The 17,758-nt window shown below is 38.7% G+C and overlaps 1 protein-coding gene and 1 long non-coding RNA gene across 4 annotated transcripts in view; one reads left to right on the forward strand and one right to left on the reverse strand.

The window, feature by feature from the left end:
• LOC132962572 (uncharacterized) overlaps nt 1–13,332 on the reverse strand; it is a 43,110-nt gene extending 29,778 nt beyond the window's left edge. For 2 of the 3 annotated variants that reach the window (XR_009668536.1, XR_009668524.1), the window contains exon 1: nt 7,934–9,216. This is a non-coding gene — a long non-coding RNA (uncharacterized LOC132962572). Of the gene's footprint in view, nt 1–7,933; nt 9,217–13,191 lie in introns of those variants that run through there. The other variant, XR_009668530.1, reaches the window with a different exon arrangement.
• tmem161a (transmembrane protein 161A) overlaps nt 1–17,758 on the forward strand; it is a 398,404-nt gene that overhangs the window by 372,704 nt on the left and 7,942 nt on the right. The gene's annotated exons all lie outside the window — the stretch shown is intronic.

A 17,758-nucleotide genomic window follows, 5' to 3' on the forward strand; every position in this document is an offset into this window, starting at 1 on the left:
TAGACTAGACTGGGCTCCATCTGGTGAAGAGGGCCTCCTCCTGATGGTGCAGAGGGCCCAGACAGACACATATTAATGTGGGAAAAGCAACGTCTAGCCTGCCTCTCAGTCACTCGCCAGACTGCATTTCAATCTCAAAGGGGCTCTCCCCATATCCCTCATTTATTACCCCTCATTCATGCATTAATTTCTACTGCAACTGGGCATGAGCTGGGTGGGTGCTGCTGCTGCTGCTGCATGGTGTGCTGTTTGGTGTGTTAGCGCCATTGTTAAAATCAAATGGAAATATGCTGCATGATGAATACTTTAGCGTACAATTGCAAATGACCTCATAAAGGGACAGGAAGGGCGTGCGTGCGCAAATTATGGAGCTAATTTTGCGCACGCTGATTTATTTATTTTTTAGCTTTCTTAAAATGACTTCACCAAATGGGATATTCCATGGAAACAATAAAGAAATGTATTCTGCATTACAATATATTGCCTTAAAGGGGCATTACCCTCTACTATCTGTCAAAGTTAAATTGAGAAACAAGTATTCAGACTTCTTCTCTGTATTTTCTTCATTTGTGCCAATGTCTATTAAAAATACCAAGATAATATCTTCTCATACCTATTATATGGAATTTTCCTTCATATCATTATAAGTACATTAGCAAGAAAATAATGTTTCATGGTGTATTGTTTAGGCATCAACATTTGCATTTACACGCACAGATGTCCCCACTCAGCAGTATAGGAGCGTGCTGCCACAAAAGCGAGAAAAAGTACAGCTATTTCCTCGTTAAATCTATGCTAGCTGCTTCTCCACCTGCCCTGCTCTGTGACGCAGTAAGCTTGGGCCTAACAGTAGCACCAGCCAGGCTGTGTGTGCTGCTTCCCACTCATACATTCTCCACCCTGCAGATCAGAGCCACCACACACAGCAGCTAGCAGCCAAGATGGAACTGCTTGTTTAAAATTCATCAAGCTACTCCGAAAGAGTACGACCTATCACTCAGGCAGTCCTGGACCCAGTCAGGGACTCCACTCTGACTTGTGTGGAGTGGAGAAAGAACAGATGATGGGCAGCCAAAGTGGGACCAAAAAAAAAAACAGGCCTAAAAAGCTGCTCTGTCTCTGGACAACCCAGCTGACCTTGTTCTAACTGCCTCATAGATCTCTGCTTTTTGTACTGCCATTCTTCAACAACGTTAATAGGGAATAATGTGGCATTTAGTGTGAATGTGTTGACAAGTCCCAAATTAGTTTTCGTCTTGTAGGTTTTTTTTTTTTGTTTTCATCTCTTCAACCACTTTAAAAATAGACCACAATTTTGAAAACCTGCTTATCAGCAAATACAGTCAAACTAACTTAGAATACAAAGGTGTACATGTGGTTTCTTTTCCTCAGCAGTGTGACCTTATATTGATCTTTCTTCCCAATTCCTGAAGCCTGAAGCTTTTTTTTATAATAAGCACATCAATCAGGCTAAATCCAGGGCTATAAGATGATCCCTATGACAAACTGAATCCCAAGTATCATCTTCTCTCCACTTCATATCCTGACACATTACTTTGATGAGCGACTGCACATTCTCCTGATCTTTGCAATAGCTGCTGTTATACTAAGTCCAAAAATGTACTTGCAAGTTGGATTATTTCTCGTTTTATGAACAGAATTTGAGGGAAATGCATCTTTTTTTCAGCAGCAAATTCTCCACCATCAACTTTAAATAAGACACAATATGGGAATATACATCTGCAGTGTTAAATCAGAGGATTATGTTGCTGCATTAGCTTTGATTGTGCTCTTTTGCATACTGGCAGGCCAGTTGCCAAAAGATGTGGGGCCAATGGTGGAACACGTGACTCCCACGGGTCGACCAATCAGATTCTTATCCAGCTACAAACCGTGTGCATCTCACCTCCAGGTTATCAACATTCATATGACCAACTAACCCACAGCAAACGTTAAAACGTGCTTATTATTGGCTACTAACTTGTGACACTATTGTTCCATTAGAGAACCGGCAGAATCAGCACTACGATTCGCTCTCCTCCTCCTCCTCCTCCTCCTCCTCCTCCTCATCATCCTCACCATCACTCTATGAATGGAGCCTGTTTCCGTTTGCCAACTACTGTCACTCCATGCATTCCTCGTGAAGAAAAAAGACGCTATCAATCCGTTATTTTCGGTGGGTGTTCTCCTCTGCACCGGCGTATACGTCCCAAGCAGCAGGAGGCGTTTCTCGGCGAATGCATGGTCGCTGCCGCGGGCTCCCGGTCCTCCGTGCAGGCTGCATCCATCCATCCCTCCGCTCCGGTGGCAGCCCATTCGTCCTGATCCCGGTTCCGACTCGCTCGGTCGTGACGACTGTAGGATTAGTTTATACTTTCGGTTCTCTAGCTTTATGATATTACATAAACTCATACAGCTAGATAACCAAAGAGAAAAACTAACCCACGTCTCTTAAAGGGGCCGCTGCCGCTACCGTCGCCGGAGCTGCTTGTGTTGTGGTCACATGGAGCCATTGCATTCCGGCTGCATACGCACGCCTCTCTCTCTATCACTCTCTCTCTCTCTCTCTCGCTCGCTCCCTCGCCCCCTCTCTCTTTCCGTTTTCCTTCGCTCTCCCTGTTCCTCTTTTATTTCTGCCTTTTATCACAGAATTTCACACTATCTGTGCACACTTCCAATGCAGTATTCCCTGATTAATTTTGCTTTTTGTGCATCAACGCCTCAACGCAGTCATTGGCAAAAAAAGTGTACCGGTGCTGCTTTGAAATATCACACAACGGCATGGGCATGGTGTGGAGGGGTTACCACACTGACAATATGCACAACATAGCCTCTATCACCATGTCACAATAATTCATTAGGTCACAGAATGCCCCTTTTTCAGGAGTGCCCTCTACTACATATTCAGTCACATGTGCATTTGAATTAACGCCATCTTTGCTATCCCTTTAAAACCAGTAATGCAATGATTTCCTCAACTGAAAACCTGAGCCTTGACGAGTATCTGCAGGGTGAAGTCATCTAACTGCAAGCGGACGATGACACATCCACCTGTCATCTGCACACGTAACAGATCAACTACAGTCACCACGCCGCAAACAACCTTTATAGAGCTAAATTCTACCTCCTAATGAGACAATTTCAGGCCTTGTTTGAGCTGCTGGTGACAACAGTTAGAAGTCTGAGCTAAGAAACAACGTTACTTCCACTGTCTCCCTCAGAGATCACAACACAGACCCTCACAAACAACCAGCTTTATTGTTGTTTTAAATGCCAGCTCACATCGATCCATCTCAGACCATAGACCATAGTTTCCGTTTTCAGTGAATTAATCTATGAATTGTTTGGAAGCATGACAAACTACCAAAGGCCTGTACAGTCTTGCAGCTAAATGTCAACAACATGATCTAGTGGAACAAATCCAGCCTCACTGTGTGACTGTGTATACTGTGGAATAGTTGGTGACATGAAGACAAGTTCAGGCAGGACAAACTGGCATTTAAGATCTCTTGCTATCATCAAAACATGGTTATTATGCACCATAAATGTGCTTATACCTTCAGGAATCCTCTAATATTGAATGTTTAAATCTAATTTACCCTGCAGGAAAATATCTGAACCTATGAACATTGATACAGGCACCAGAATAAACACTTTAAAGTCTAATGTGTTTTGTATCATGTACCGTAATTCTAGTTCTAAACACATTATCGGTCAGATAATGCTTGTTGCATCTTGTTGACATAAGTCCAGATAGTAAACTGATAATACTCACAGTGTAAGTGTAACCGCAGCTTCCACAATGGGACAGTCAATTGTGTGCCTTTAAAATAAAAAAAATAAAATAATCCACAAGGATTCGTTGCATCGATATTCTCTAAAGTCGTCCCGGGTTAGCAGCCTCTCTGCCCGGTTCTCTCAAACAGTGATGCTCCCTGTCTTTGACCACGTGGGATGCCGGAGACAAAGCCCATTTTACCCACAATATTATACCACCGGTGTATGCATTTTTATCCTAGGAGGGATAGGAGTAAACGTCCATTGCAGGCTGTCAAATACAGTGCAGGAGAGAAGGAGGAATGAGCGTCAAAAGGAGCACCTCGGCCATCAGAGTGTCAGATGTGGGGCGCAGGAGGCGGAGGGACGCCCGGGGGGCTAGGGGTCAGACGCGCGATGTCCATAGAATTAGGCATGCTCATTGGCACACACACACATGGGTGAGCAGCAGAGGTATGAGGTCGACATAATGGACATGTAAAAAAAAAAAAACCCAACGAGGAAAATTAATAGGCCTATAGCCACTAGGAGGTTTATAAAAATAAAAAAAACACATGAAGAAAACGAAAAAAGGCTTTCAAATGATATCAAACGAATCCAACATTATAAACAGCTAACTGGTGTAAAACTTTTCTTTGGTGCAATGATCCTCCCACAATCCAATGAGAGGAGTCTCCTCATCTCCTCAATGAAAGTGAGGAATAGTATTGCATACATTAAAAAAAAAAAAAAAAACATCCATTTAGAGTGTTTTACTAATCACCAACCTGTGCAGAACACTGTAAGCATTCAATTTATAATAAATATACTGATGTCAATTCTAAGATAAGGTGAGTCAGGATGCATCACAGTCACCTGGCTGGACAAGGCCTTGGGCAATACGTCACACACACTGTCCATGTTTAAGGATTTGTTGACATTGGAGCATCCGTCTTACAGCCACACCCTATCGGCGTAAATAAGGACACAAAATCTGTTCCAATAAAGGAACACGGAGAAAGTAATGATATACGAGTAGTGAACGAGGTAACTGTAGGTTGCAGGGCTAACCATTACACAGCAAAATGGCTAGAGTCACAGGTATACTAATATATAATGCGTTTTATTATAAAGCTATAATCATCTTATTTATATTTTTCATAAAGATGCCGACATTTTAATGATGTATCCGTTTTTTTCCTTATTATCAAAAACGATTAAAACCCTGGGAGTTCATTATGTGAGAGCTATGCGATAGCCTAATGACTAAAGTGTTAGTGTGTTCTTAAAATAATGCTTTACATTTTTACTCTAAATGTTGAAAAAGATTCATTTAATTTGCATTGCTCTTTTTTCATAGCACACGCGTGCGTGCGTGTGTCTCTCTCTTTCTGTGTGTGTGTGTGTGTGTGTGTGTGTGTGTGTGTGTGTGTGTGTGTGTAATAGAGAGAGAGAGAGAGAGAGCTACAATACTTTTGATTGAATATTAATTTTATTCAGTTATGTCATTTCTTTATATTCATGTGTAAAAATATAAAAAAGTGAAGTTAGGCTGCTATTCAAATGAAATTAGGACTATGGGAAAATTCTACAAAGAGCTGTCTCTTTTCTCAAAGTGAGACAGCATTTTGTTTTTACCATCAAAATCAAAATCAGATGTCCATTCGCATAACTAGCTTCTGAGGCTTCATACTTTTTGCAATCTTTGAGGAACCAACAGTATAGGATAGTAATTTTGATTCCTCAATTTCATAGGATGACTTTGTAAATAAGACTTGCATGGCTTGTAATTTATGTTTTTATTATTGTTGTATTTATCTACTGAGCACTGTTTACTGAGGCTGAAATTGATGTTGAAAAAATCATATAATGAGATTTTCATTGCACTTTTTTCATAGCACACGCGTGCGTGCCTGTCTCTCTCTCTCTCTCTCTCTCTCTCTCTCTCTCTCTCTCTCTCTCTGTGTGTGTGTGTGTGTGTGTGAGAAAACTCTGCTTCTCTTGATTGCACTGTACATTGACGCTGACTGACTCTCAGGTCGTCCTCACATTAGACTCACGTGAAATCAACTGCACACGCCCCCTTTCTGCGTCACGTCCTGTCTGATATACAGTAGTGAGGTGCTGGTACAACGAGCAGACCACCCGTCAGACCCCTATTCTATTCTACTCTACATAAAACGCACATGTACATGACGTTTTAATTGTGCTCATAGTTATCCTAGAATTTTAAACAAAACTCAAACTTTAAAAATTAAGTCACTTGCCAAAGTCACTTTATTTGCTTCACAATCTGGATTTTTGTTCAGGTAACTACAAAAAAGGAGTGTCCATCCCTTCTAATTCTTTAACAAAGCAAAACTTAAAAAAAACAAAAACTAAAAGCACTGATATACACAAGCAGTTACAAAATCTAAAGTGGGTTGTTGAAATAAAAATGCATGCTCGTTAGGAATTCAAAGTTCAGTATTGGTGAGAGTGAGCTTCAGCTGTGTAAAGTACAGTCTCTGTCCATGGTGCTGAAACCAATGACACTTATTCACGGCGCTGTTAAGAAATCAGAGCGCGAACAGAAATACCCTAAAGTAGGCTCTTTTTCTCTGGGCATGCTTGTGTAATACATTAAATTTAGTTTTTAATAAATAAAGTAAGATAAGTAACCTTGGGTAGGAAAATAATTTGTGTATTTTATCGAGTTAAAGTTAAGTTAAAAACCCACATCAGCAGAACAGTATAGAGATGCGGTTACAGGTTCATGAGTTAACTCTTTAACTGAAAACGGATTACACTAAATAATCCCCTTTATATTCAATTACGATCCATTCATCGAAAACAAGTAAATTATGTGTGTTTGTTTATTGCTGGCTAAATAGCAGAGAAAATAAACTAAAACTAACATTAAATTGTCAGTATTTTATTTATAAGAATCATATTTTTCCAGTCGATGTAAGTTATTTGTAGCTCTTTAACGAGACTGTTTGTACTCAAGTTAATGTAAATTTCGCTCATACTAATGTTAAATCAGGCGGATTAATGCATCAATGCAGCGTTGTGTGCTTGATTTTTTGTCCATGATAAATTATAAGTTTTAAATGAAAATAAATAAAGTAGAAAGGCTTTTAGTCCAGTGCTTTGACTTCAATATTCAGCAGGCCTAAACCTGTTGCACAGAACAATACAGAAAGAAAGAAAGCGAGAAAGAGCGAAAATGCAAAAATGACCCTATCAGTAGTCTTAAAAAAATGCATGATTTAAATTTTAACCATTGTGATAAAAAAATAATATACCATATTTCTTTGTTCAAACAATACCTTTATAAATACCATAAAATATAGCTTTTGAAATCTGCAGTATAGTTTGACATTTATTTTCATTTTGGCTTTGGAAAGAACATTTTTTAACCTCCCTGTTAATCCTGCAAGACAATCTCGCTTTGTGTATTTTTCCCTTTAGAAAAGATTCCACAAAATAAACTTTAACACTAACCATCCCAAAGTGAATAAAAAGTTACTTTCCATGCTTCCAGGACTGAGGAGGCTTTCTATTTTAGTCAGCTGCTATGTCTCATTAATTAATTTCACAGTTTAGCTCTGGAGAAAAAAAATCCCTCAAACAAGTGACCAAAAAAGCAAAGAAAGAAAGAAAAGCAGTAAGAAAAAAAAAAAAATCTGAAGAAAGAAAAAAAGTCAACATCAAGTTCAACAACGTGCTGGTGCTCATTAGCATCACAATGCTGTCTGGCTGCACACAAGTCTTCTTAACAAGAGGCGCTGGCGTCAAGTCCCTCCACCTCCCAGCCGAGAGGACATTTTCCCAGGCTCTGCTAACAATCAAACAACTGTTTGCTTTCTAAACGCCAGCTCAGGGGCCACTCAGCCCTCCTCGGCCCGCCCTAGCCCGCCTCACACCGCTCAATGGAGGTACCCGTCATACAAGAAACAGCCTGCTGCCACTCATCATCCCAGGGCTCACTATTTATTTTAGAAGCCTAATTTCCTCTTTTACAAGAACAACCATGTTTTTTTCACACATAATATCATTCAGTATTTTTTTAATTTAAATTAGACTACTTTCTTATTGTACAAGTGCAAATTTAGTTTTAGTAATTTTAATGACAAAACTCGATTTTACAAAACCGTAAAAAGTCTCAAAAGAAAGCATTTAAAACCATACTTACAGGCATACACTTTGAATAAATTCCGATTCTCCAGTCCAAGTCCATCCAGTAGCCTATTTTAAGTTTCTAGCATCATCTCTCGAGTTTAACCAAGAGCCAGGAGTCCTGGGAGAAGCCAAAATGTTGCAAGCATTCACTGACTGAGAGGGAACCTGCACAAAGACTTGATCCAACTCACGGAAGAGTTTTTAAAAAGGTTGTCTCTACTTTTGCGTTAGAGAAAAAACGGAGGCCAAGGTGTTACTTCTGCCAGCATCCCGCATCCCAACATCTCCTCCCCAGCCTCGGGTGACAGTGCGCGCGGAGCTGCTGCGTCGCTGGTCCCCCTCCCTCTCTCTCTATCTATCTCTCTCTCTCCCACACTCCCTCCCTCCCTTTCTCTCTTTCTCACACACACACACACCGGCTGCTTTGGACGACGTGTACTGAAAATAAAACACATTTTGCACGGCTGTGCGTTGACCATTGTGAACCGGTGTCCATTGTTCTGGTTTGAATGACGCATCTCCCTCTTTGGTTAAACCCAGCATCTTATTCTGGCAGCGTTTGACAGACGACCTAGTAGTGATCTTCAAACCTGCACCTTCCTTCACTGAGTCACCTGAGTCAACAGCTTGTAGGGAGAGCGAGCCAGACATATACCAGCAGATCCAACGGTAAAACATTGACGTTTCCACGCTAATAAACAGGCTGAAGGATACACGTAAAAGGGAAACGTTTTAAGAGAGATAGGGACGACTTAAGATCAGCACGCAGCAGCAGAGTGTGTCATGCTGTTGCAGCAGATGCTTTCCCGGAGCTCCTGCGGGTCACGCTGCCTTACGTGCGGCGACGTCTCCTTCCTCTCTGTGCGTAACGGAGCGCACTGATGGACACATGTGTCAAAATGTTAAGATAAGCAGAGGGTAACACACTTAGTATTTCTATTTTTAAAAAATGAAAATAAATATATGGATATGGATGAGGCGGGGAGTCAAAGAATGCGTGCTGTAATGCAAGTCTTTGAATTATACGTTATAGTTGCGTGCTTACGTCATGCTACGGGATAGGTTATTCGTAATATCTTATCCAATACGCATGTGTGAGGGATCCACGGTAGGGGCTCATTCGTGGGTTCTCAAAAGACTGATTTTGTTGAAAGTCCACTTTACTGCCGCCGCTTCTGCTTAATGCTAGTCCTGTTTTTATTTTATAGCATTAGGTTATTTTCCATCAGGAGACAATTAATCCTACATTTTTAATGCAATCCTGACTTCCAGAATTAAAAACTTAGTGTTTGGAGGGACTGCGTGCATACGTGAGTGTGTGTGTGTGTGTGTGTGTGTGTGTGTGTGTGTGTGTGTGTGTGTGTGTGTGTGTGTGTGTGTGTGTGTGTGTGTGTGTGTGTGTGTGTGTGTGTGTGTGTGTCATTGTGTCTCTAGATGCAAATTAGCAAAAACCAGTAAAGAGTCAAAACTCCAATAGGATCTAGATATTTGGAACAATAATTTGTAGTTCCTGTAAACGAATCGCTGCAAATGATGATTGTTAAAAATGAAGCAGCATAGAGCTCCCAGAATACAATATTGGTCCCAGGTCCTTTTCAACTTCAGTTGATTCATTATTTAATGGCGGGTTAATAGAACACTATAAACATATTTTTACAACAATATTGGGCACCCAGTCTGGTAATGGTAGAGTTTCTCATGGGATAATATTAAGGTCCTATTTTCCTGTTAAAGGATTGACGTCATTAAAGTGAAAGTTAATTTAACCTTCAAACCTCAGGAACAAAATATAATAATCAGAATGGAATTGTATTAAATGAAATTGTATTAGGCATACTTACTAATCTACATTTAGGCAATTTAACGTTAATTTGCTCTATAAGACAAAAATGTGTAATTAACTTGAGATTTAAATTACCAACCAACAGAGAGTAAAGCTTAATGTTGATAGAGATAGTGAATATAGTCATTTTACATTCATAATCATGTGAGTATCTCCTCCTCTATTTTTTACAGCTTCATATGATTGTAGCCTTTTGGATGTATATGGTGAGCATATTTTGAGAGGTAGCCTATATAATTAACTTGGCTGGCCAAACTTTTAAAAAAATTACACAAAGCAATTTCTTAAATTAGCTAATAAAAACAATTTCCCGGATCCTCTGAAAAAATCCACTTAGAGAGAAAACGGGCGGTAATGATAAGCATACAGTCCAGTAATAAGTGGTTATATTGGAGCTAAACAGCGACATCTACTGGCTGAAAAGCAGCTCTGGAGCTCAGGCCTGTGGAAACCCTGATGGCCTGAAGATATAAAACACTGAAAACTCTAAAAACCAGAAGATAATCTCATATCAACAATATTCCCGAATTGTGGCCTTTAATTTGATGCATCAGAATTTTATTACAACTCTCCAATTTACAGATCTAGTGTTCGTACATCTGATGGAGAATAACAGGCCTCTAAATATTATACAATTACCCAAACTTTAAGAAATGAGGATTATATAAAATAGAAATAGAAATAGATTTTGAATGTAAATGTAGTGATGTGTATGAAGATGAATATTTTATGGTAATCAGTGCGTTTACGTCATAGGATCATATCGCGTCATGGCCCGGAAGGCCCACATGACGGAGCAGAAGAACTGAGATCATTTTGAACATCTTTGTATAAAAATGAATAAATAAAAACCTTTTACTTTTGAAATAATGAAGGACTACATCTACATGTATTTTTAATTTAAAGAAAGAAAGAAAAAAAATCATTAAACTCTATTAAACATCGGATATGATCAATGGTAGTCTCTGTTAGATTTGTAAAATCTCATTTGAAACATTGATAACCATTTCATGGTATTTTATTTAGCTGTCATAAAAAACATTTATTTTTCTTCACAACAAACCTCGAATTAAAATGTTAGGATTTTTAAAATGTACGCTTATATTTGCCTTTTTTAAGAGCTCTAACAGGAGAGCGTTCATTAAAGCCAAAAGAATACAGCAGCAGATACTGATTATTTCCCTAAATACTTTACATTTGCAGCTAAGATGTTATTTCCTATGACCTTTTTTAATTCAAAGTTTAAAATACTAATTATGATGGTATTATTAAAATTCTATCACGAACAAATCCTGTAGTTTGACCCTGTAAAACTGAAAAAGGTGCATCAGTTCATGATATCTTTGGGGTTGATGAACTCTCATGAGACATTTCTGTATATTTTCAGACAGAGTACAACAAGTATTATCGTTAACCGAGCATTATTTATTCTTTTGAAGTATAAAAAAAAATAGTTCTCGTTCAGACTCAAACGAAAATGGCAAAAATAATGTGTTAGAAATAAACTGCTCTAATGAAACAAACGTAAATGATTGAACTGTAAATCAAGTCTTCAATGAGAGAAAGTCGAAAACAAAATACGAAGTCAACGGTTTTAATCTAATTTCGGTGAAACTGTGATGAACTGAACTGAAGAGTATTGAGGTTTATGAACTGTTTCTGAATTAGATGTTTTAATGTAATGGTTAAAAAAAGCACTGGCCCTCATCTCTGAAAGAACTTCAAACATGTGATTTCTTTATTTCATTATTTATTTACGTATTTATTCCGTTATATAATAAAAGTGAAGTCAAATGAATAATGATTTGGCATAAAGGCACCCAAAATATTGGAAATTTGTATTGATTGATATGATATTTAAAAAGCTTCTCCAGTTTTGACTTTCCTGAAAGAACTTTGCTGTGATGAGGCAGGTAGCCTATATATTTTTTTAAAAGACGAATTTCGTTTTTAAAAAGTGCTTTTTAAGTTGCCTATTTGTTGTATGAATAAATGGCAAAGTTTCTCACCAGAGAAACGAATCAAGCAGAAAAATCATCAACACCTCAATCCTAACTTCTTGCAGTTTTCCCTCTTAAATTCATTCTCTTCTGTCTAAATTGTATGTCTATGTCACCATGCCTGAGCACACTGAGCACCATGATTTCAGCTGTTAATAACTGACCTATTCAAGTGGCCACTTCTGGGAATTGTAATGTCCGCACTTCAAAGGGGTCTGTCCTGATACTGGGATATGAAGAGGTCAGAGGTCATACATGAAGAGGACAGGGGTGTAGATATTTGTCATGCACACAAATTAGCACATAATAATATAAATAATGATAGTAATGAATTGTAAGAACATTTTGTTCTGATGGCGGCTGCATGTGCACCAATCATTTTAGATACTACAGTACAAAATAATTCTCTATAACTGATAGTTATGTGAAGGGTAATTCTGCAGATGTGTATTATGAAGCATTATCGCTTAGCATGGTGTCAACCTGTGTGATGGACATTTTACAAAAATATTAATTGTTGTCAGTAGAAAAAGGACCGAGAATGATTTTAACTGCAAAAAGAACAAAAGCACCAACAATGGATTTTACTGAAAGTCAAGAATCAAGTGGCCTTGATTCTTTTTCAATTTCTTGCTGCATATTATAAGTTTGACAAAACAGATATTTGACTTGAAATATGAACGAGAAATGAAAGCCACATGGCTTCATATAGCAGCACAATGGGATCATTCCACTGAACTAAAAAACATTATTTACACACTACACACAGTTAACAAAAATGAAACTATTTGTTGCATTTCTCAACAAATGTTGTTGTTTTCTTGATTGTATAATATCTTAATAGTCTCAAACAGATTCTCCAACAGGTGAGTACGGAGAATTTTGATCTTCTGCCCGCCTGTTACAGTTTGAGTAGAACACTTTCAGCTGCCTGCGTAATGCTGACACACAACACAACTGCTGAAGTATATAGTTTGGTATACACTTAGCAGAAATCATCAATTTGCCCATAAAGCAAAGACTTTCAAGGGTGCAACACAATGATGTGTCAATAAGAAGAAATCAGATAATCTTGGAATAAATTCACAAAACTCCAGACATCAAAAAGGTTGGACTATGGCAAAAAAAATCTAATGCAGGTGGAAACCATGACCACATTCATCCATCATCACTCCCACAAACATTAAACAAACTTCACTTTCTAACACAGATTTGTTTTAAAGAAGACATTAAATAAACTAAAACAATTGAAGATTAATTCCATCATAAAAAAACAGGTTAAAAACTTTCCAATAACACATATTTAATATAAACAAATATAAAACAATGAGATGTAATTCAAACGAAAACAGATGGATTAAGTTTGAAACTTTTTCAAATACTTTAAATCAATATACTGTAAGAGTTGAAATGAATCCATGAACTTACATTGCAGCAGCTTCTCCTGGTGCTCAGTTTGAGGGCGAGATGTTGGTGGATTCCCTGCCATGTGCAAACAGACCGGTTTTCTGACTGCTTTGCTTGTTTAATTGGGAACAGGCTGAAGTTTATGCTAATGAGCTCTGACATCAGTCTGAACAGCCTGCACTCCATAAAGGAGAGGAGCAAAGGGCCAAAGTCTCGCCTCTTTTCCCAGGAAAGTCCGCCGGTCAAGTTCAAGCGCAGAGCATGATTATCATTCACAACACGTTAACACACACACAGAGAGTGATTCACAGGGAGGAGGGAGGCCTGCAAACACGTTTAGTGTCATTGTGAAGGTTTGGAATGCGGCAAATAGATGATCAATTATTACAATATCAATTTTGTTCATTCCTGGCTCAATAGGACTTGTTTGCAAAGCAGATAGTTTTTTTCCATTCATGTAAAAAAAGAGAATTCCTTGTTTTTGAGATTGTTCACCATTAACAACAATATCAAACATTGTCCCTGTCATTAAGTGTCTTCCGTATTAATAACAGAAGGCCTTTTTCTTTTAATAAAGTGAGGGGATGTTGAAGTGAAACCAGGTTAAAGCCATTGTTCCATGTAAATTCATACATCCATCACAGGTAGAGAGTTAACAATTTGAGAGAAAAAAGATGCATTTGAAGCTTTTATGATCAAAGATACATCAAAACAGTATATTATGCAAATGAGTCTGCAAGTCAGAAATATGCACAGTATTTTGCTTAAATTGTGAAAATGAATGTTTGTGCAAAGATTTTCTATTTGACACAAGTAGATATGTGTCTGTGTATGTATCTGTATCTGTGTGTGTGTGTGTGTGTGTGTGTGTGTGTGTGTCACCATGTCTGCATGCCAGCAAATGCAATGTAAGAAATGGAGCAAAAATATATGTTTCTTTTTTGAAGGATTAATGAGTAATAGCTTTGCAAAGAGGTTGCAAGTCAGAAATCTGTCTAATATTTAACTAAGTTAGTGCAAACATAACTTTATTTGACACAAAGCGATAACAAACTGTGTACTGTATGCAGTTGCAACTTGTCTTTGTCTCTGTGATCATGTACATCTCCCATCTGTGCATTCTGCCTGCTGGATCATCCATGGGATCATCTTTGCTACAAACACTCAGTGTAATAGAATTAGCAGCATCGATTTGCCTAATTACAGTATAAGTGTGCAGCGATTCATGTCGTCCAAATCCAGAATCTGTGTGAGCACAAGCCAGAGTAACGGCTTAACACATCGGAGCAGGATCAGACCCAACTAATACTCCGTTGTTTCAGACTAAATCCTGAAATACAGTCATGCATTCGTCCTAATGCACATGGTATGCTTTCTGTAGTGTACCGTTCCTCGCAATAACTTTCATCCCCTTACTTTTCCATAGCCTTCTTTGTGACAACTTTGAATTCAATTAGATATATTTGGACTTTTTACCAGGTGATAAAAGACAAAAAGTCTTTAAAAAGCAATGATCTGTAAGGTGCACAAGTGAACCTGAGGGCATTTTGGTAGCACCACATCTTGGTGCAAAGATTTACAATAAGCACATATAGCTTTTTTAAAAATAATTTTTTAAAGATTTATTTTTGGGCTTTTCTGCGCCTTTATGTAGACATAGGACAGTGGATCGAGTTGGATATCAGGGAGAGAGAGAGAGCGGGAAAGGAGCCACAGATCAGATTTGAACCCAGGCCACCTGCTTTGCGGACTACATGGAGCTTGAGCACTAACCTCTACACAACTGGTGCCCCACTTTTCATAATTTTATGTTAAAATGGTTTAAAAGATATTATATTCCCCATGCCCAATTCCAAATTTTGGACATTTTGTGTTCAACTATACATATTACCAACAAAATTCTTAATTCTTAATAATAGTCAATTGTAACATGACAAAAAAAGTGGAAAAAGTCAAGGGGGCTAAATGCTTATGATTGACTTGTCATTTAAAAGGCTGCAGTTCTACTCTTCTGATATGATGCCTGCATTTCAAGAGAAAGGGTCTTATCTGCAGCAGTGACATGTTGCTCAAAACAAGCTTAATAACAGAAAGGTTTTCAGGATATGACTATATATGTGAGCGGAAAAATCACGTGTGAATGAAGGAAGTAATGATGGCAGAAATCCAATTAGTTGACTTCTGCTAGTGGGTCTAAGGTATTGCACAAGCTGACTGATGCACTGTCAAACGAAGGACCCAAAACTTTAGTGAATGTTAATGCTGACAAGGTGCCCCTCCTGCTATGGCATAAATAACTCCAGAGAAAAAGGCATCAACACACCTGTGCCTTCTTTAAATTAAAAGTTGAACTACAATTTGTCAAGGTATGTAACCTACTTGCTTGCCACATTACACATTGAATGTGTCATCACAAAGACCACGGCGCCAACACTTGACACCATGATTGTGTAGAGAGAGTACAGTGTATTACAGGAGAATCACTTTTACAGACTTCTTTCTCTTATGGATGGTTATACAGTGATTCTATGTGTGGTAATTATCGGTCATGAGTATTACTCCTGTTTAAAATAAATCCCTGTGACAAAGCAGATCTGGCCCTCCATAGCTGGTTCCCACAGCTCTCCCCCACACTGCAGCGGAGGCCGCAGTTAGCAGAGAGACAAAAAGGAAAAAGAGCGGGCAAATTGAAGAGAGATGGTGGTGGTGGGAGTTTCCTTTGACGGGGCACCATTGCAACATTTGCATATATTCAGATCAGCCGATGAATACCGTGCATGCGGGCAAACAAAGACGAGCCAATGGGAGGCCTGCATCCCTGCTGCGGGCTCAGAAGCAGCCGCCGGTATCCCAGCAGCCCTCTGGGAGAGACACAGGGAAGTGGTGTGGGAACCAAGAGGCCCCCCGAGCTGAGCAGAGGGAGGGGAGCCACTTGTAGCCCGTGGTGAATTAGCATTTTATTTGTGTCCATTTTTCTCAGTAATTTCTTCCCCGCCACTTCAGCCACAGATGGCTAACATGGAAGAGGGATTAGCATTTGTGTCAAAGATGATGATTATGGAAGTGTTTTTCTACCCAGACAGAGACGTCTCTTCTCACAGTGTAACTGACATTTTAATGACTGACATTTAGGCAAATGTACTAAATATGAAATACATTTCTGTACATTTTATATGTCTAAGATGGATGGAAAATGTTAAAAGTACATGTCAGATGATGCTAAAACTCTTTACATATTGCTCTATGTTGCACAATGTAGCCTAAGGGTCATACACTTACTTCATCCTGAGTTTACCATATCTGTCTACACGTTCTGTAGATCTTTTATGTTCAGCTGCAGCAAGAGAAAGAGGATCAAGAATCAATCTTTAGAATCAGAATCAGGTTTAATGCTGGGTAGGTTCTGCCATTCAAGGAAGAAGTCTTGGTGTGTTGGTGCACTGAACATGTAAATAGAAGAAAGATAGGAAAGGCAGGAATCATCAATTATCATACTGTTATTTAAAAATTAAAAAAAAATAGGAAATATGAATGTTTTAATAATGTAAAAGCTGTTTTGAATAAAGAGACTATGCAGTATAATCAGACAGTTATCCAGGTAAAGGTATGTCAAAGTTTCCTGAAATGTGACTTGCCCTGCGTAGAATCTTACAAACTTATTGTCTTAGGGTATAGGTTGAAGTTGCATCAACAAGACTCAAAAAGATCAACTAGTTTGACACGGAGCTGAGCAACTAATTTGATGTGATTTACGTTTGCAAATCTGATTCAGTGGTGCATACATGCAAACCAGAGATGCCGTTCCTTCAGCGCACAAAGCTCCATTTGATCAAATTCACAGCTCTCATCTAAATGTCATGCTCTCATGCGCAAATTCACCGGGCAAAGGATCAGACATAACTTCAGCAGAAGGGCTGCCAGTAATTATTAAAAAGTGGGTATTCAAAAAGCTTCAGCAGACCACCCAAATAACCCACGCACATGCTTAACACAGATTGTTATATGGTGAATGGTTTAGAGGGCAGACTGCTGGGGGACTCTCTGCTCTATTGGAGGCATACAGGCCTCCGGTTTACAGAGGATGAGCTGACATTATAATGCATGCACAGGCCACTGTGTGTGTGGACATTCATTCTCATCCAAAGTGACCAAGCGTACCTCACATGAAGGATGCATCAGCGCACCCAGAGATGTTGTCCTTGTACCACAATATTTCCCCAAACACCTCATGGTTTATCATAATCAGTGATAATACAACATAATACAGCAACACATCACAGAAACACAAACTGTGAAGATGTTGGTGATATCTTTTCCTCTATTTTTTTTTTTTTTTTATCTTTCTTAATGAGAAAAGAATACCTCAACTCATGATAACATCCAAATCCCCACATCCCCTCCCTGTTGGCTGAGGTTTTTATGCCTAAATAGAGCATATCTGAGACTAAAAGCTTACCATTTGCATAATGTTTGTTTTCTTTCAATGAAATGTTAAGAAACATGATGGTGGGAGCATGAATCATGGAGATTATCATTAGAAGGATCTCACAGAGGTATTCAGGGCTACCGAGGGAAAAAAAAGGAACCA

This window comes from Labrus mixtus, chromosome 3 (genome assembly GCF_963584025.1).
Source record: "Labrus mixtus chromosome 3, fLabMix1.1, whole genome shotgun sequence".
In the NCBI taxonomy this organism is placed as follows: domain Eukaryota; kingdom Metazoa; phylum Chordata; class Actinopteri; order Labriformes; family Labridae; genus Labrus; species Labrus mixtus.